Consider the following 21,639-nt stretch of genomic DNA (forward strand, 5'->3'; position numbering starts at 1 on the left):
ATTTACGTCATAATGTGCCTCATTACGTCATATTGTCTCTTTGTTGTTAATGGTGTTTAATGTTTGTGTTGGCACCATTTGTTTTAGATCACATTACATCACCTAATCAACATGAGACTTTAACATATTAGCGCCCCTCACTTTTTTTTTATCCAAAATTAGTTAATAGCCCAGGCATTCACATACTAGAACATGTCATGTAAATATGAAGTCCCAAGGACATTTTGTATTTTCAACTGATTCATCTGTCAATGATCCTTTGGATAATTCGATTAGGCTAACATGCATGGTTAATTTAGACCATAAAATGGTGGAACAAGGTCAAACAGAAGTACATTATGGTAAATGTTCATCAAGTTATCAAAGTCGAAATAGGCATATTTAAATTGTTAGTCAGATAATTTAGCTTTTTTTAATATGAAACCAAGAAGAAATCAGTCATTGAATGAATTAGAATTAGATGTTTTTTTTGTTGTTTTTACCAGTCACACAATTACACAAATTGTAATATCTTCTGATTGATTAATTGTTCAATGAATAGTTTCACATCTACCAGAATAGACTGTGCATAATATAGGTATATAAGGTGCTGTCACATCAAAATAAGGATAAAGAAATACCTGTACACTTTCCTAACCTTATTATGATGTAATACCGACTCCAACCCATAGGGGCTCAGAGATACACGCCAAACCTGTAGTACACAGCAGTGGTTCCCAAACATTTTATCCCGTGACCCAAAACAGAAGTTAGACTTTTTGCCCGGGACCCAAACTTTAGATTTCTCTTTGATAACTTCGTGAAATTACTGAAGAAAATATAACAATTGAAACCAAAAATGTAATAAACAAAAAAGAAAAGGACCCAAATGTGTCCGTGACAAACAAATAGGTCCCGACGCAGTGTTTGGGAAAGCAAGCTGTACAGTGTACAGACTGTACACAGAAAACGCCTGGAGCGAAAGACCCCAATTAAAATGTCACATGTGTCACATGTGTCACGCATCCTGGGCCTGGCCGCTGCACTATATGCACAGGAATGCACCAACAAACACATACATTTGTTCTTTTTCCCAAAGCACGTCAACGACCGATAGAAGCACAAATAGAGTACTTGCAAATGTCATACTTTCCATCGGTTGTTACTGTTGTTGCTTTCCACAGACACGAAGTTTAGATCGCTGGAAGGGAACGGGGGCAAGGGAGTGGAGAGAGAGAGAGAGAGAGAGAGAGAGAGAGAAAGAAAGAGGAGAGAGAGAGAGAGAGAAAGAGAGAGAGAAAAACCCACATCCCCTTCGGCTCAATAATTAAGAATGGGGACGATAAATATGTAATGGGGGCTATTTTTCTGCCAAGTGCCGCCTCAGAGATGGGGGCTGCATGTGGGGAGGTCCAGGAAAGAGAGAGAGAGACTAAGTACACTGGCCATTAAAAATGGATGTCGAGGAGGAGAACACATGGCCCCCGACGACCCGCCCTGACAGCCCACCAGGCCTGCACCGCATCGATGTTGTGATGGCCGTTGCCTTGGTTACGGCGCTCCCAAATGGTCCTGGGTTGTCAGGGTGAATCAAATCAGACATCTCAGCACCGGAGGGCTGCAGGCAGCTCCGGTCGGACCTGCTCTACCTTACCACTGGGAGCTGTGTGTGTGTGTGTGTGTGTGTGTGTGTGTGTGTGTGTGTGTGTGTGTGTAGTCTATTACTATACTTGTGACAGTGAGAGCCAGATGTCCTCACGCGTATAGGAGGAAATTAGTATTTGATAAAATAGACATAAAAAAAAAAGTGTCGGTTTCGTCGACTAAAACTGAGACGGAAAAAATAAAATGTTTGTTGCTGGCGAAAACGAAACAAGCAATTTTATGCTTGGTTGCGCTCGGATTTTGCGCAAGCTTATCTGTCGGCTATTTACAATGCCGTCCTTCATGACACCTAAAATGTGCATGTCCTCACGAGTATAGGTACTACAAGTGTGTGTGTGTGTGTGTGTGTGTGTCTCTGAGAAAGAAGGAGAGAGACCAACGTGCAGGGGAGGGAGGGACAGAGAGAGACAGGGCTGACAGCGAGAAACGACAAAGACTCCCAGAACGAGCCCGTCAACCGCCCGAAGGAAATCATCTCCCCCAGACGGACGGACGGCCGCTCGTCTGCTCCACCGGACGCGGAACAACGGACGTCACTTTGATTCCCACATGCTGCATGACTAGTGTCAAATGAATTAGGATCCCACTAGAGATGGGACAACACAAGCCTACATTGATCTAATAGCGATGACGTTCACTTGTGTAATCTGCAAGGGGGGGGGGGGGGGGGGAGGGAGAGTGCTAGAGGAAGTCGGGGATAAAAAGTTGCTGTGAGAAACAGCAGGAGACAAACGAGATGGTGGGTGTGTGGGGTATCGCACCGTGGTGTCGCTTCTCGTCAAGAACTGATCTTCGGGTGCTCGAAGAACGGTTCGCGTCGGAGCAACGACTTTGCCGTGCGACGGAGTTATGAATTAGGCATAAGAGAAATAAGAAAATATCCTACATTTTTTACAAGATGCCATGACGTCAATATGCACGGCATCCCACTGAGTGCAGTGTGCGTTATATCTGAGAGGCCGCTATACTGCATTATGGGGAGTAAGCTGGGGAGAAGGTTGGTTAAACTTAAAGACAACATTCTTGGTCCCCAGTGGCCTAGTGGTCCAACATGCCACATAAGGCTCTGGCCCGGTGGCCTAGTGGTCCAGGGACATGCCACATAAGGCTCTGGCCCGGTGGCCTAGTGGTCCAGGGACATGCCACATAAGGATCTGGCCTGACAGCGCGCCGCGTGTCCGAGTCCCGTTCATGACGACCTTTGCTGCGTGTCTCTCCCCTTCTCTCTTCCTCTTTCCTGAATTCCTGTCAATCTTCACTTGAAACCATACATTTTTTAGGTTGTGGTTAGTGTTAATTATTCTTTCCATTTGCTGCTTTATTCCGTTTTAACAATTTCCATGATTTTTTAAAGAGCGATAGGAGCCTATCGAGCTAGAGAGTGTACAAATGGAACCAAATGGAACCATTACGGGTCCATTTGGTTCCATTTGTACACTCTCTAGCTCGATAGGCTCCTATCGCTCATAAATGGGCGTCCTTGAAATTAAACAAAGTTTGAGAACCGCTTCACAGTAACACCTGCAAAGGAAGTACAGGGAAGCATCTCGGAAGTAGGAAGTTATTCTGCGTGCATAGAGCTCATTAGCCATACAAAGGAGGAGAGAGAGAATGTGTGGGTTGGCTATGATGATGTACGATGCCACGTCAATATGCACGGCGTCACGCTGCGTTAGATCTGAGAGGGCCGGTATGTGGTGCATCCATGCCGTACAGCGCCATGGCTAGTGACAGGACTGCAGGGCTCGTCTTAGACAGCGGGGGGAGGGGAGGACCACGGGGCAATGGAGAGAGTACCGAGATGGAGCAGGATACCGTAGGGAGCTGACACACCCACACACACGCACACACGCACGCACGCTCACACACATAAATGTCCTGTCCATGTAGTGCATACCAGAGTGCAGTGGAGTCATGCTGTGAGCCGGTTGCAGCAGGATTACATAAACTATTTCACTAATGATGAATTCCAACGTACTGTACGAAGATTACTTCAAGCTCAAAACCTGCAAAATTTCACACACACACACACACACACACACACACACACAGACACAAGGCGTGAGGAAGACGGATGTGTGGAGAGTGCGCGGTCTATCAAAGCGTGTCCTCGTCTGTGTCACTGATGCCACTATACGATGTCATCAATCACCCCGCCTCGCCCTATTGGAGGAGGTTTTTGGGGTCGGGGGGGGTCAGGGAGAAAGCCGGCCCGGTCGGCCCGGATGAGCGCGCGGTGCTTAAACACCGCGCTGTGCTGTAAATAATCCCCGCCGTAAACCATGTCCACAGAGGATTAGACGACCTGGCGCATGTAATGAGGCCGTGATCAAGATGCATTCCAACCCATTTCAGACACGGCGTCCCCGTTTTCTGTCCATGCCGCTGGTTACAGGTGAAGATGTTTTCAAAGAACGTTCATGTGACACCGTTATACACGATATTTGTTGCGGTCAGGTGGAAACCTTGTATGTGCAAAACGGTTCCTTTTTTATATTAATATTTTAAACACATTTTAAACAGCAGAAAAATACGATCTAAAAGCTCACAACACGTCGCGAGATCGCTATTCACACTGCTGTGTGTGTGTGTGTGTGTGTGTGTGTGTGTGTGTGTGTGTGTGTGTGTGACACTCATGCATGACAGCCGTGGATTTACAAAACATGACACATTTGAAACAGATATGCGATATGAGGTTTCAATATTATCATGTGATATATTACGTGTACAATCATGTCTAGGGTTAGTCATACTAAATATTAATGTTAATATACTGCATTTTAACGTGACATTGCTAGATATTGCTATAGTATACAGCATGTGGATAATATTACATTCAATGATACTACATTAACCACTTAATGCATTCATTGACCGGAAGCCCCCCCCACCCCCCCAGGGTGTCTACTATAGGACCTCGACACCAAACCTCCTCGCCAAAAATAGCCTAGAGCTTGGATGGACATCCAAGCCATCCACAATTTTTATTTTTTGCCATTTTAGACTTGATTCATGGATATGATCTCTTTGGTAAAACATACAGTATACGGTTGCTGGAGGCAGTTTTTCAAAATCGTCCCTAATAATATATGTCAATGGATGAATAAAATATAAAGCCTCTTAGTGAGTGAACACACAAATATACACAGCGAGATCAGGTCAGAGCCACGATATTACATGTAACAGATTAATAGAAAAAGGGCCAGCAGCAGATACATCATAGACATGAATGATTTAGCATTTAGCGATGTCTGTTGCATCAATTTCAGTTATGCTCTTCATAGGATTAGCAGTGATTCAAGCGTGGCCGGGTCTCAAAGCACCGCAGGTACCACGCTGTACTGTACTGTACTGTACATCAATGTCCTTATCCCTACTGTTCCACTTAATAAATATAATATGACGCCGTGTGTGCGTCACGGAGAGCCAGCAATACGTGATATACGAACTCCCTCCATTGGCTCCCGGTCGCTGCCCGCACACAGTACAAAACTCTGACGCTGGCGTTCAAAGACAAAAGCCAAATATCGGACCATTACAAACCCTCCCGTGCAGTCAGATCAGCCGACGCAGGGAAGCTGGAAGTACCTTTAGCTAAAAACGCCGGGACAACATTCCCAACATTGTTTCCGAACATCCCGTTGCAATCAGAACTGCAGATTCCCAATTCCCAATCTTCCGCCGTAGTCTGAAAACCCACCTCTTCAGACTCCATCTTAGCCCATAGCACTTTATGTAGACATAGCACTCTATTGTGTGTACACATATAGTTTAATTATATAGATATTCTACTGTTATAGGTCACCAGAAAAAAGGAGGGTCATTTTTGATGAATCTATCATGGTTAAAATTGAGTTATAATGGGTTTGTATAGGAAGAGGGGCGGGGCAGCTAAAATTAATATCAAATGACTGAATCAAGCAGCTTAAAGTGTCCGGGGTGTTCATATAAACACAAGTAGATGATAAAATGACCTAAAGCTTTTTTTTAAATTGAAATATCCCCTTAAGTTTCAATTTCACTGTGATTTTAATGTAGACGAACAGCAGTCCATGTACGTAACAACTTAATGACGACATGAAATGGATTTTCTCTCCTTTCAAAAAGGTGCAAGCTGCAAAATAACACCATCCTCCTCCTGTGTTAATTTGACCCTGAGGGCCTTATTTAAATGATATATAGAGCACAATCCGTGCGAGCACAGACACTATGCAACATAAATCTAACACAACCTTTATTCATTTGATTAGGTGCAGCTGTGTTGCATACGTACATCACACACACCGTGCATTATGAGGTCAGCGATATTCTGCAGCTTGCCGTGTCTTTACCCCGCGGTGGGCTTTTAAACCTGAACCGGAAAACTACCTACGTCAGCCCCCCTCACCAAACCTTTAAGTTAAATATTACCACATTGTTGTGAGCTTGTAGATCGGCTATATTGTTGAATAGCTAAAGTGTGACATAGTGGTCAAACTGATTGTGATGCCATATAATATATATATATATTATTAACTCATTTTGCCGGGGACCCCCGGGGTGCCCTAGCTGTCTGTCAAGGACCCCAGGAGGGGGGGGGGGGACCCCAACTTTGAGAACCACCCATTTACAACACACAGCTAAACTTATTTAAGGCAAACAAACAACCCAAACAACAAAGTTGTCGGGATGATCATGGCAAAAAAAGAAGAAGAATATAATGAAATATCATCTGTCAGGTCGTCAACATCTGATAGCGGGGCCATGCATCAGCGACGTGGAGCGTCATATATCAGCGAGTGGTGGCAGCTTATGGCAGGGTGCTGATGGATGGATGGGGGGAGGGGGGGGGGGGGAGGAGGGGCGGTTGGCTGAGTCGCCCTTGTCGGAGCTCTGAGAAGGAGATGGTGGAGGGGGATAGCAGAGGAGAGCCTGTATATTTTACCTGTATAACGGAGCAGTTCTTTTACCTGTATAACGGAGCAGTTATTTTACCTGTATAACGGAGCAGTTCTTTTACCTGTATAACGGAGCAGTTCTTTGACCTGTATAACGGAGCAGTTCTTTTACCTGTATAACGGAGCAGTTCTTTTACCTGTATAACGGAGCAGTTATTTTACCTGTATAACGGAGCAGTTCTATATTGTATAACGGAGCAGTTCTATATTGTATAACGGAGAAGTTCTATATTGCGATATTGATACTTTAACTCGAGTAAAAACCTTAGTCCACCGCTGCTTGTCGAAAAGGAGATGGTGGAGGAAGGAGGGGGGGGTAGCTAGGGCCGAGACGCCGCCGCCGCCAGACCCACATGTGTCCTGAACAGACTCGCTTTGTCACGCTTTCTCATCGAGGGATATGCTGAGGCAGTCAACAGTGTGTGGGTGTGTGTGTGTGTGTGTGTTTGTTTGCTTACACTGGGCATGTTATTGGTATGCGGGTGTCATTACTGCACATAATGTGTGTGTGTGTGTGTGGACTGTACGGATTCATTGTGTGTGCTTCATTAGCATACAGACTGCACCACGGGGGATAAATATAGCTTTGTGGAATAGAACAAAAGAATATCACGTACTAGGAGTGTGTGTGTGCGTGCGTGTTGTGTGTCTGTGTGTGTGCACATGCGCACACTGTAGGCTATATGCGTTGCGGAATCCAAAGTACTTGACCCCAATCTGCAACCGTGCATTATTTATAAACAGCAAAGCTTCACTTTTTTGTTGTTCTTGTTTTGCAAAGCTTTTCCAAGAAAAGGAACAAGAAGGGAAGGAAGGGAGAAGACTGTAGATACACACAGCGCAACGCAACATGACACATGAAGACATGAGAGAGAAGAGGTGAGGGAGCATTGTGGAACAGCTGGCCACGCTGAGAGATGTCCCTATGGACAATTCAAGTCACATCAAACACATTATACACTAAATTGATGGCAGAGGGCCCTTCCTACAGTGCCTGTCCCATAAGCTTCTAAATTGGTCGTTTAGTTTCCGACATACTAACAGTCCGACAGTCTTAAAACGACAACCTACCCCAAACCTAACCCTAACCACAAGCACGACGCAACGCATGTCGGACCAACGCATGTCGGGAGCGACGGTGTAATTTTTCGCACGTCGGACCTTTGGTGTGTCGGATAAGCGTGCGCAACCCCTTTCATATGAAGGTCCATTTTCTTTTTGCTATTTGAGCCACGGACCACCGTTTGATGATATTTAGCCTCTCAGACCCAAAACTCGGAATGTTGGATAAGATTTTGTCCACAATTCCATGCTGTCTTGATGTGGTACCATGAGGAGAGAAAATGTTGATCAAAATAACAATTCTTCTACACTCTAATTGTGTAGACTTGCGAATTAAGAAATGCATATGCTTAACTATTACGGGAGCATTTGGTTTAATTTAAAGATCTAATAAGGGTCCATCATTTAGCTGGGGACCACCTCAAGGACAACTGGTGGTCCAGGGACCACTGGTTGAAAACCACTGTTGTAAACCATGGTACGCAGCTACGTAAGCAGGGCCTGCTCATTTAACTTGGCTGCGGACCCCTAATTGAAAAGGGGGAAGAGAAAAACATTGTTCAAAAATCTTACGTTTTTCAAAAATAGATTTACAAGCCCCAAGCAGACCAAGGTGCATAGGGAGGGATCACATCGGCTTGGAACGCCTCTGGATCCCCCAGGAGGAAGTTACTAATGTTACTCTGGAGAGGGAAGTCTGGAGCTCTCTGGTGGAGCTGTTGCCCCCGTGACCAGACTACGGCTAAGCGGTTGAAGATGGATGGATGTATGTACAAGCTCACAGTGCTTTTGAATAACCAAAGTATGGATAAAGTGGTTAAAACTATTAACACATTTAGCTGGGGGTCCCTTGGGTCGACCCACAAGGAACCCCGGGTGTCCCCGTACCCCACTTTGAGAAGCACTGCCATGTGTGGTTACATCCGTTACACCTCCCAGAGTTACAACTTGGATAAGTGAACACAGGTCTTTTACTGTGCAGCTTGCACTATACCTTACCCCGCAATAAATTAACTTTACAGTGACGCTCTCTCTCTCTGTGCCATTTCTTTCCAGCTCTGAGAGAGACACACACACACACACACACACACACACACACACACACACACACACACACACACACACACACACACAGTCACACACAGTCTCCTAGCATGTAGGCAGGGCCAGCAGTGTGTGTATTCTCAGAGGGCTGTTGGGCCAAATCAATGGCAGGCAGCAGCCTTTCTATAATGAGAGCTACCATTTCCCTCTGGCTGGCTGCCGCCCAACTCAGCAGAGAGAGAGAGAGAGGAGCAAGCAGCGCAACATTTCTCTGTGAGGAGAGAAGAGAAGAGCTGCTATAGGCCGTTTTTCACATATGAAAAACATAATACATCACCTGGAATGGCTGTAGGACTGTGTGTGTGTGTGTGTGTGTGTGTGTGTGTGTGTGTGTGTGTGTGTGTGTGTGTGTGTGTGACGTGTGTGTGTGCACGTGTGTTGCATCTGTGTGCCAGTTGAGCTGCCACTTTGTCAGTCAGTCTATCGTCGTACTGGCAGGCAAATAGGAAACACTCAAAAACACTCATGCATGCTCACATGTGCGTACACAAACACCCCCCCCCCCCCCCCCCCCCCAAGTATATAGGGCCCGAAGCAGAAGATGCTCAGTGATGGGAAAGCAGGTCTCTCTGACCCACATGGCTACGGAGAGCATTGTGACATTTCTCTACAGTTGTTGTGATTACAGTACCTTGAGTCTGTCTGTGGTCCATGTGTAAAAATACAATCTCTGAGGAGGTTTGAAGGAACACATACGATGATGAAACGAGACATTTGGACAGAGGGAGGGACGCCAACAGGGTACTCAGTACTAAGACCCTAAGGCCCGCTACCCTCCAGACTCCATGAAAGTGGTTTTAGGTGCAAGGCTCAATACTGTAATAAAAATGAAGAAATAGCCAGCACACAAACAGTGCCCTTTTGCACATGGTTTTATTTACTGTAGGGATGTCCCAATGACGGTTTTTGTTGTTGTCCCGATCGGATTCTGATCATTTGATTTTGAGTATCTGCCGATACCGATTTTTCCCGATCCGATATTTATATTTTTATAGAACACTTATGCAATATCACAATAGTACAATATCCAATATCACAGACAATATCAGTCTAATATCATGATATGGATATAATAGGATACTAGGGATCATCTTTTTTTGCTCCCGATCTGATTCCGATCATTTGAAAATGACGTGATCGGCCCCGATTTCCGATCATGTGATCGGATAGGGACACGGACATACTGTAAACTGTCTGTGTGCGTGCGCATGCATGCGTGTGTGTGTGTGCGTGCGTGCATGCGTGCATGCGTGCGTCGGGAAGAATCACTCCACTACACACTACGACGGCAAATGTATGTGTGACGTGCATGTGCTTGAGTGCATGCGTCTTAATGTCTGATTCCAATTTTGTAGATGCCGGAATGTAGGCTGACCATTCGGAAGGTGAAGGTATTTAATTTGAAGCAAGAAGGCAACATAGGCTAAGCTACTCCATACTACATTATGTGCCTGACACATGCATCATGATCACATTCTCTCTCTCTCTCCCTCTCTCATCCACCGTTGGCATGGCAGACTGGTTTCTCCACGTGAAACCAGTCAGCACATCAGTCAGGAAATGTCATATTAGATTAGAGTCCTACTCCTGTGTTTTTGTGCCCTTTTTGCCCTGTGTGTGTGTGTGTGTGTGTGTGTGTGTGTGTGATAGGCTTCATACCAGTCTACCCTGAAGCTACATGCTCTCATGTCATGCCTGTGCAGTATATGGATGATGTCTGAACTGTCGATGTGGATGTGGACGTGTGCGTGGCGTGCGCATCGACACATGTGCAGCATTGGGTCACGGGGTGACAGACCAGAACAGAGGGAGGGGCAGACTGGATTGGTGATCCTGCTCGTACAGTCAGGATACATCATTATTATTTCCACCCTCTAACACCCGCATTAATTTCTACTTGCAAAAAATAGATTTAAACCTTACTACTACTTTGTACTACTAGGACTAAGACTAAAAAATATGTTAAAAAAATAAAATAAAATAAGTTTGATGAAAAATGTATAATAATTATATAATAATTATGTAATAATATAATAAATTAATAATTTACATTTTGGGGATATCTTTCACAATAATGAATAAAACATGTTCTAGACATTCTAATGATCACAAAAAAACATATATTACAATTATTTTATTAGGGTAAAGGTCAAAAGTCTTGTTCAAAAATGTTCAAAATCGCACAGAGTCCAGACATTTTTAATTGAAGTGAATTTCAGCCTCTGTGGGGGGTATTTATATGCAAATATCATGACCAATGGCATTGAAATGGCATTGCAATGAACATCACTGATGACGTTTAGGTGAGAAAAAAAAAACCCACCATTTGATGAGATTTAGGCTCTCGGATTCCAAAGCGTAGAATATGTTGTTGTCGTTGGAGATAGCATAAGAGAGATAACGTTGATCAAAATAACAATATTTCCTTGTAAATTAAGAAATGCAGATGTTTAACAACACCTGGACTGGTGGTCCCTGGTGGACCACTGGTTGAAAACCACTGCGCTACAGCAAAGCCAATGGCTTAACTTAAGGAATAATTTGCATTTCTGACAGCAAACAGACCTGTCAAAATGATCGGTTGCCACCAACTCCTCATCACGAGTGAATAATTAAGTAACGCAGCAGAGACAAGACAACGGGGAAAATGTGAGCGGCAGACAGCCCCATTCCAGCACATGAATATTCCAGCAGTAAGAAATGGCTGAAACTAGAAAACAATCATGACCATAACTTGACTCATCATCATTATAGCTACACAATATACCGTAGGCTTGATTTCATAATCTGTAAAACAGTGCTGTCTGTTTAATATATATGTGCTCATCACCATGACTTTGGATGATTAATTACAACCCCACCCACACATGCACACATGCAAACACACACACACATGCAAACACACACACACACACACACACATGCACACACACACACACACACACACACACACACACACACACACAAACACACACGCACGCACATGCCATTGCAGAAAGGCACACAAAATAACCTGCAATGTGTCCTCAATGCTATAACAAATAATAGCTACTATAAAAAGATCAAAAGGACATGGTCCATGGCCTGGTCTATACTGACGTCTACTATGGGAGAGAGAGAACCAGACGCTAGAGGTGTAACTCTAGAAGACAACCTTGTTATTTTCAATAAACCTATTACAGAAGCTTCTTCTGGAAGGAAGGCGCGGGGGAGGCCAGCAGCGCCAGGATGGATTTCTCCATGGATGGCCGAGGCCTTGCTAAGACACAGGGGGGGGAAAGCCATGCCCGACGCCACGCCGGAGGGATGCTGTATTAAATGACAGGTCTAATTTAATATATACATCAGAGTCTCGCTGAAGCACTTCCTGCATCCTATAGGAACTTAAAGGGCGGCGGAGAAGAGCTGAGTAGGGCCTTTTGGGTACATTAGTGGGCCAAGCGAGGCGCTGTGTTTCACCACGCATTCTGACATGGCCAGGCGAGAACGCAAACGGGCCTATGCATGGGCTTGTATGTATGTAACTAGGTATGCAGTGCGTTGCATGGCACGGCGACACAAATCTACACAGTGACATTGGCATTGTCACCCCAGAGATATAGGCCTGTCAGAATTACTGCATAATAATCTAATTATTTGCAATTATTTTTGTCATAATCGTTTCCACGTTGAAAGATTTTCGTACATTAAAAAAGCTGAAATTGCAGATCTAAAAGCTTGTAGATCAGCTATTTCCGATATTTATTCACCTTCATTTGACCTTTGTTTTGTATAAAAATAATTATGTCAGTAATTTCTTTGTATATTTCAGTTATTTGTTATATCTGCCCTGTGCATTTTTTTTATAACCAGGCAAACAGAAATGTATTCTTTATTCATATGTTCCAATGTTCAATGCCAGAAACACAATTCAATTGTTATTCGCAATTATTTATGTGACAATTGATCGACAACCTACATTTGTAATGGTGACATGACAGCCCTAACCAAAGAATAATCCAAAGAATTCACCTAGCTGGGGACGTCTAAATTCAAGGTGGATGCTAGAACGGCCGCTAACAAACCTATGCATACTGCTTTGGAAAGCAATCATATAATCATCCCCCAATCCAATCTTCCTCCAATATGAAGGACCACCCTGAAGACTTTGGAATGGTTCTGCAATGCATCATTTCATTCTTTACTCTCTAATTGTCTCCACCTAGTATGAACTATGAAAGCTGGGAGGTTGTCCTCAGTCTCCAGCTAAAACAAAACGTTGGCATTGTAAATGTTTGATATACGCTGAATGTATGAGGTTTATGAACCAGAAATGTGTTGCACGCCTCAAGGCTTCTATAAGCCTGCTGCTGAAGACGGCATATACCTGCTAACCTGCCTTGAAATGTGTTTACAGAAACTACAAAAATCCTACAGTATGTACACCGTTTACCGCAGGGATGGTCCAGGGGTCTGTACTTGGCCCCCTGCTTTTTAACCCTCTACACCAAAATCTCTTCGGGTGTAAATAGCCAATCGACAATCTCGCGTCGTTTTCTGAATAAATCGAAGGCTATTTTCGACCAAAATTCCTACTATCACATGCCCACACAACAGGGACGCTGGTTAAAATGGCAAACATGTTTTTGTGGTGATCGGGTTGCAGTGTAGTTGAAGTGAAGCGTGTAACCGTCTACAGGCACACACGCAGGCCCCGGTAATCTTACAGTCATATCAAATCCAATAAATGCACCACATATTCCTTCCAGGACATTTCAGGTCAGGTTTGTAATTCTGAAGTCTGTGCCAGAGGCGCCCTCAGTATTCTGAAGACAGAATACATTTGCCGTCGTAGTGTGTAGTGGAGTGATTATTCACGAAACACACACGCATGCACGCACACACACACTCACACATTAACATGGTGACGAATAATAAACAGTGGAATAATGGAGTACCTTTCATTAGGACAGCCTTTACAGCTAGTAAGTATACAGAAAAGACTTTCACAATCAAGACTTACAGTATAGGCGGAGACAAAATGTGCACACACACACACACACACACACACACACACACACACACACACACACACACACACACACACACACACACACACACACACACACACACACACACACACACACACACACACACACACACACACACACACACACACACACACACACACACACACACAGTTGGTGGGGTTTTGATCCTGAGTGCCGTAGGGAGACTGAGGGGAAATGGGAAGGCAGAGCATAATTCCTAAACAGAGACAACAAGAGATGGATTTATGACCGAGCGACTCTCAGCCCCGCAGAGAGAGAGAGAGAGAGAGAGAGAAGAACCGACGACAAAAGGGACGAAGCGATGAAAAGACAAGACGACAAAAGCAAAGCCGTATAGCTCAAGTGTCTTATCCTGGGTTAAACTGACGGGACCGATAAGATGTGCAATCACAAATTCACAACGGGTCATTAATTAAAAATAAATCTGGAGACAAACCGATCTTGAACGGAGGGGAGCTTAAGAGAGACTGAACTGCTGGTGAATGTGAATGTCTGCTGGTGGCCGTTGAATCACTCTCAACGTGGCGGCACTCAGGCCCGTCACAATACATACTCGTCTAATCACCATTATTTCAGATTCGCAATTATTTCTTTGCATAATCGTCAATCGTTTCCATGTTGAAAAATGTCCATACATTTTCAAATATTTTTCACAGCTAGCAGATCAACTATTTCCACTATTTATTTTTTAATTATTCTGATTCTGATTGTTCTTTAAGTCATTTGTTATATCTGCCCTGTGCAATTTGTGATTATGAAGCCTAAAAGGCAAACCAAAATTAATCCAATGTTCAATGCAAAAAACACAATTAAATCGTTAATCGCAATAATTTGTGCGATAATTAATCATCAACTTAGCCCCTAGCAGTACTGGCATGGTGAAAAAATGTCTTTCCCCACACAAAAATGAAAAAATGCCATGAATTAGCGACAGGTTGTGAGCTTTTATGTCTGCTATTTTTGCTACACATCATACAAACAATACTGTAACTGTAGATCTAGCCTCGGAAACCAGGGCGTTTTTATTTGGAGGAAGGGAAATAAAAACACCTGGGGGTAATATTAGGCGAAAATAGCTCATACAACACACACACACACACGGCGTGACACGTGGAGTACATGTAGATTTTAGCAATTTTAGCGTACAAATTTAATGTAGAGCAGTGGTTTTCAACCAGCAGTAGTGGTCCTCGAAGGGATACCAGGTGGTCCCCAGCTAAATGATGGAGAGTTGGTAACCAGATGGACCCTTGTGACCTCTGAATGGAGCCGTGGTAGTGTATGACCGGACCAAGGACTGGACCTCTGCCAAGACCCACCCAGCCAGACAGCCCAGCTGATTCCGTGATTGATAATAGGCAGCACGCTGCTCAATGCTCTGGAGACCACACAGGACCACCACGTTTTACTGAATCAGCACAATAATGACTCAATGTGACTGGAGATTACAGCTCCATACCAGTGGTTTTCAACTAATGGTCCGGGGACCACCAGTCTTTGAGGCGGTTCCAGGTGGTCCCCAGCATGGTGGAGAGTTGGTAACCATAATTATGGACCCTTATTAGATCCACTCTAGAGTAATCTCTAAATTACTCTTGAGAGCATAACATTTAACCAAACATTTGGTTACGCCCTGTCGCTCCATGTACACTCTAATCATTGACGGCTTTCAAATCCCTATTAAAAGACACATTTTTACTCTATCGCTTGCAATCCTACTATAAATGTGCCACGTCTGTGTGCGTATACGTGTGTGTGTGTGTACGGTTGTAATGCACGTAACTCCAGAACCGTTTGACCCCCCGACTTAAAGTTCTACACACACGTTCCACACCCCCACAGGGAGTGCAGTGCCCGGTATCAAGTCGGTCGGACCCACGCTTCTCCAGAACCACCACAAAAGGCTCTGCTCAGGCTCTGCCAGTGGGCCTAATGAGGCCAACTCCTTTCACCTGGGCCAGGCTCTGCCAGTGGGCCTAATGAGGCCAACTCCTTTCACCTGTGCAATTTCCAGCCTCTGCCTCAGCTAATTGAGGCTCAACCAATCAGGCTCTGCCAGTGGGTCGAATTGATTGCCAAATACACTTTTCAGTTTGTCATTATAAATGTGCTATACAAATAAAGTTTGATTTGGTTACATTTTATGCTCTCAAGAGCTACATTATTAGTTATTTATAACAGCACACAGCCCATTTGTGTGTGTGTGTGCGCGTGCGTTGTGATGTGATGAGGAAGTCCTGCAGCAATGTGAAGATTGCCAACATTTAAAAAATGTGTCAAAACATTTCAAACGTTTTAATAGCAGAGCAACAACAATGTCACAACTGTCAGCTTTTTTCATATAAAAAAAGTATAGAATAGGGTTTAAGCGGTTAGCCACATGGACCCTAGAGTAGTGTCCCTTCGGGCGAAAATAGCCAATCTACAAGCTCACAATACATTGCAATGAAATGTGTTGTGAGCTTGTAGATCGTGTTTAAAATTTGGCTAGAAATCAACCTATTAACACGAGAGAGAGAGAGAGAGAGAGAGAGAGAGAGAGAGAGAGAGAGAGATATGCAGAAAGGAAAAGGCTTTTTATTTTGGCACCGGCCTGCCACGTCAAACCATCATGCGTGTGCGACGTGTCTGTAGACTGTGTGTGTGTGTGTGTGTGTGTGTGTGTGTGTGGACTGTGTGTGTGTGTGTGTGTGTGTGTGTGTGTGTGTGTGTGCGTAGACTGTGTGTCTGTAGACTGTGTGTGCCGTACTTCATCATACAAGAGTCAGTGTCACACAAAATAACTGAAAACAGCAGATGTACAAGCTCACAGCGCGTAGATGGCACGGCGCTCTGCCGCTCTCAGACGGGATGAACAGATGAATGGAGCCGATTTTGGCAAAACTGTGTGTATGTGCGACTGTGCGCGTGCTCGTGTGTGTGTGTGGCTGGAAAATGGAATTGTTGTGGTTCTGCCCGGCTCCTTTGGGGTGTCTTTCTGTGATTGGAACATAAGGGGCCCAATGAGAGGACTGCCACAACCGCACACTCTCTCTCCAGCAACTCTTGTCTCTTACTTTGACTGTACCTTGTCGAATGCTCAAGCATACATGTACGTGCAATTCATCAGGACCAGATGTAGCTACAAGTTTCTGACAAGATCTTTCTCAAGGAGAACACAGCCACACACACGCATGCAGCCGCGCTCGCACACAAACACACACACACACACACACACACACACACACACACACACACACACACACACACACACACACACACACACACACACACACACACACACACACACACACACACACAAACACAGTAACCTTACAGCATACAGGTAATGAGATAAATGTAAATCTGATGTAAGTCTATGTTTGGAATAACAAACGGAACATTAATAAAGAAAAATGCCCGTGAGGGAGACATCTCCTCTGCTACTGCAACATTTTGATTTAAAAGAAAACGGGGAGAGAAACAGAGAGCAAGAGAGCAAGAGAGAAAGAAAGAAAGAAAGAAATTTAAAAAAGTGCGAGGGACCAGCGTGAGACTGCCGCTGGGAATCAAACGTGGTGGAGCAGGAACCCTCGAGCGGAGAACACCATATGCTCCTCTCCTCTCCCTCCTCCCCTCCCCTCCCCTTCCCCTCCTCCCTCCTCCTCCTCCTCCTCCTCCTCCTCCTCCTCTCCTCTCCTCTCCTCTCCTCCCCTCCCCTCCCCTCCCCTCCCCTCCCCTCCCCTCCTCCGCAGGTGAGCACAGCAGCAACTCCGCAGCTGGCTCTCCACGGCCGTGCATTCTGCACTGCATGATCTTTCAAATGGATAATAATAAGTCTAGAATGACTGACAGACAGCAGGATGATCATTTTATCACCGGTGTAACAGTATAGCACGTTATTCACAGAGAGAGAGAGAGAGACGCCGTCAGACAAAGATAACAAATAATTGGGGGAGAAATAAAATAAGCCTGCCAGACAGCACATCGATTTATAAGACGAGGACAATCCTCTGCACTTATTTGTCGATTTGTGTAACTCAAGGGAGAGAGAAGGAGAAAGAGCAAGGAGAGGGAGGGGTCAAGAGGTTGGGAGGGCAACAGACAGGCGGTGAGATAAAGCGAGCATCATGGTGAGCAGCAGAGAGAGAGAGAGGCTGGAGAGAGTACTAGCAGGTACTGTACAGTACATCAATAGCAGCGGTCAGTCCACCTCCATGTCTGCTGCTCACCACTGGTGGAAAGTACATTTACTCAAGTACTGTAGGCTTGGGTGGCACAGTTGGTAGTGCTGTCGCCTCACAGCTAGAAGGTCCTGGATTCGATTCCCGCTGGGAACGCTGTGGGCGCTGGCGAACGTGTTCCCTCCTCCGCGTCATCAGTGCCCATACCCGAGGCGGGGTTGGCGTAAGGGCCCTCCCAGTGTCCCCTAGGGTAGGTACCCTCACAAAAAACCTGCAGTAATTCTGGTCTCTAAATGACCTCCCCCTGGCCAGCCGAGGCGCCTGATGGAGGGGAAAGGAACTGGTTCGGAATAACATGTTCCTTCCACGCGCCACGTCCGGTCGGGGGGGGAGCGGTGCGGAGCGTTTCCTCCTCCATTCTGTTGTTGTGACACTACAACACAACACGTCAGTGAAACCTGAAACACGATTGTTTAATGTTGTTTGTCTTTTACTCCACTACATTGATTTTAAAGTTTTAGTTACTATATACTTTGATTATTATTACAAAACATAAACAAAACACTTCAGCACTTCCTATATACATTTTGCCAATGATCGTAGGTTAGCTAATAGCGCCATCTAGTGGAAACACTGAAAACACGGTTTGGACCATGTATACACATCACTGGCACCGGTGGTGCTGGGGTGGCGGTGCAGAGCAAACACTGAATAACAACACCAGGAATGCATATGCAAAGGAACGCAGGAAGAATCCAGTCTTAGATGAGCTTAAATACCTCGCCCAATTGGACGATTGCCACATCAGCGAATAACATGTGGGTCTTGCATAACACTGAATGAGCCCCTCGAGTGTATCTGACTCCGCAAGCTACGTATCATTTAGTGATTTATTTGTACATTTAAGCTATCTGTCATATCTGCCCTTTGGCATGTTTGCTTACAAAGCCTATTAAAGACAAAACAGAAATGTAATCGTTATGAATTATGTTCTAATTGTTCAATTGTTCAAAAGCAACATTCCACGATGGTGACAGACAGCCCCAGGAGCTACAAATGGATATTGGACATTCTGTGTTTTTGAACAGCCTCCGTGCCTCTGATACAAACCATTCCAGAAACATTTATCCACCGGCAGATTGTGCTGCTCCTACGATATGATGAACAACAACTCAAATCTCAGTTTCCACAGAGGAATTACAACGCGTTGCACACTAGTACTTCATCAACTACATGAAAAACACAAATTTAGTCATCTTTGTTTGATACAAAATGACCATATGTTGCTTTTTCAGCTGAGGCGCTCAACATGCTTTTTTGGGCCAAGTTGTAGCCAATAAAATTCTCTGCTTCTATGGTCATGTCACGTTACCTCCTTTCCACTCCACTCCTCACCTAGTTTCCTCCCCTGACCTCTCGTCTCCTCCGACGACTCACGTTGCTTCCTCTCCTCTCTTTTCCACTCCTATAATTTCCTCTTCTCTAGTTTCATATCCTGGTTCCCAAACCTTTTAGCCTGTGACCCAGCTTGTAAGATGGGCTATTTTCACTACTTCTTAAACATTTTGTTTTAAAATTGATGGAATTTAAGATATTTATTTTATTTATTCATGAAATTACTTTGAAAAACCCTTGTGCACGCATCCGCCTGGGTGACGGCAGATGGCAGACAGCTGGGCGAGCGCTGGCACTTTGGCATGGGGGGAGGTCAGATCAACATATGGAATGAATTCTGTACTGGCCATACTGTATATGAAGCGTGTCTTGAGTGTACAGGGTTAGATGAGGTCATGTCGTGATCTTCATATAATGGAGATGCCATATATGGTGGCTTGACACGATTTCATACTAGTAAATGCTACCGTTGGTCGCAACAAATACAGTATTATTCGTTGGTTGGAGGTTCTTGACATTTAAAAAGTTTGAGAACCACTGCTATGTCAACTCTTAATCTCTTGACCCTTGGATCATGATTTAATTAAGGGTCCATTTTCAGCCCCTCGGAGCTCAACCGACACTTTTTCTTTGCAGTGCGCTCACACATTGTGTGGTTGTGACCCAGGCATGCTGTGGTGTTGTGTATATGGTGCTCCTCTGGGTTAACAGAGTGTGGGAACCGAAGGGACCGGGACTATAATTACCGACCCAAACGCTGACCATCCCTGACCTCACACAAACACCTCTCTCCTGACCCCGAGCCGCCTCCGAGGCCAACCCGACAACACAGGCATGTTCTGACACGCGCATGCACACGTACCACATGCACACTCTGAACGTGCCGACTGGCCCGCGCGCACACACACACACACACACACATACATACATACATACACACACAGCTGGCTCTGCAGACACTGTCATCCATCACATTTTGTGAAACTTCATCTCTCCGAGTTGAGGAACAGCTGCAGTCATGACATGCAAGCCCAAACACACTCGCACACATGCACGCACGCACACACGCACACACACACACACACACACACACACACACACACACACACACACACACACACACACAGCGGGAGATCAGCTGGGTTAAAGTATTTGCACATCTTTGGACTGGCACAAGGCACCTTCAACCTAGCAGCAGTAGATCATGGTCGTAAAACAGGTTGTTGCTAAATGCACGCACGCACACAAACGCACGCACATGCACACGCCGCACGCACACAGCCACACACACACACACACACACACACACACACACTCCCACATGTCGACGGTGTGCTAAATGGCTCTCCCAAAGCAATTAGAAGCATTGATTGCAACTAACTGCGTGCATAGTTGCATATGTACAACTTTGGTTTTTTCCCCACTGCAGGCACTCAACTGCCACAGTTATTAGGAAAGCAAAGGAAATTTGGAAAGCAAATACACAAAATTAAATGATACGTAAGCTGGCGAATGAAACATACCTTAATGCATGATACACACAAAAAACATAGCACAGACTCACGTATCTTTGTATAGGTAGGCTACTGGATTGATTGATTTGTAAGGTAGTGCTGCCATAGACCGTTAAGACAGTGCTGACTATGGACACACAGTGTGTGTCCATAGTGTGTGACACACACACACACACACACACACACACACACACACACACCATCTAATTTCAAAGCCCTTTCCACATTTTAATTGAACACACTTATGGAGTGCTCTCTCTCAGGCAGCCAGGTAGCACACGTAGCCTGCATTCCCCACTCATTGTGTGGAATGTCCACCACAATGACATTATATTGGTGGCGCTTCCAACGTGAATTATATACCGGCATAGGCTCTATAACATCCATAGACAATCTAGCTTCAACGTTCCCATTGACAGACACTGAAAAACGTGTCTGCGCACCATGAAATTATCATTCTTGTGTGTGTGAGAGTGCCGTGCCGGTGGGGACTGGCCAACATTTATAGTCGTGAGAAAATACCTCTGAGCAAAAGCATGATGATGATTTCACTGACTGGGAAGCGCCAACAACCAAATGACACCCAAGCTCTTTAAGAGTCTCGCTGCTGCCCGGGCATATCTCCCATCAACAGAAAATTATGATTTAACACGAGTAGAGTCATTTTTAAAAACCAAAACGAACGGCACAGGCATTCAGGCAACCACCTGCAAAACCTGACCCAAACACAGAGCCACATGTGAGAGAGAGGACACAGCTGTCATTCACA

The 21,639-nt window shown here is 44.9% G+C and overlaps 1 protein-coding gene across 8 annotated transcripts in view; it reads right to left on the reverse strand.

Moving 5' to 3' along the window:
- Positions 1-21,639, reverse strand: part of LOC310858809 (receptor-type tyrosine-protein phosphatase delta-like) — a 192,122-nt gene that overhangs the window by 145,502 nt on the left and 24,981 nt on the right. The gene's annotated exons all lie outside the window — the stretch shown is intronic.

The sequence above is a fragment of the Protomyctophum parallelum genome (assembly GCF_964188405.1).
Source record: "Protomyctophum parallelum genome assembly, chromosome: 5".
NCBI lineage: Eukaryota > Metazoa > Chordata > Actinopteri > Myctophiformes > Myctophidae > Protomyctophum > Protomyctophum parallelum.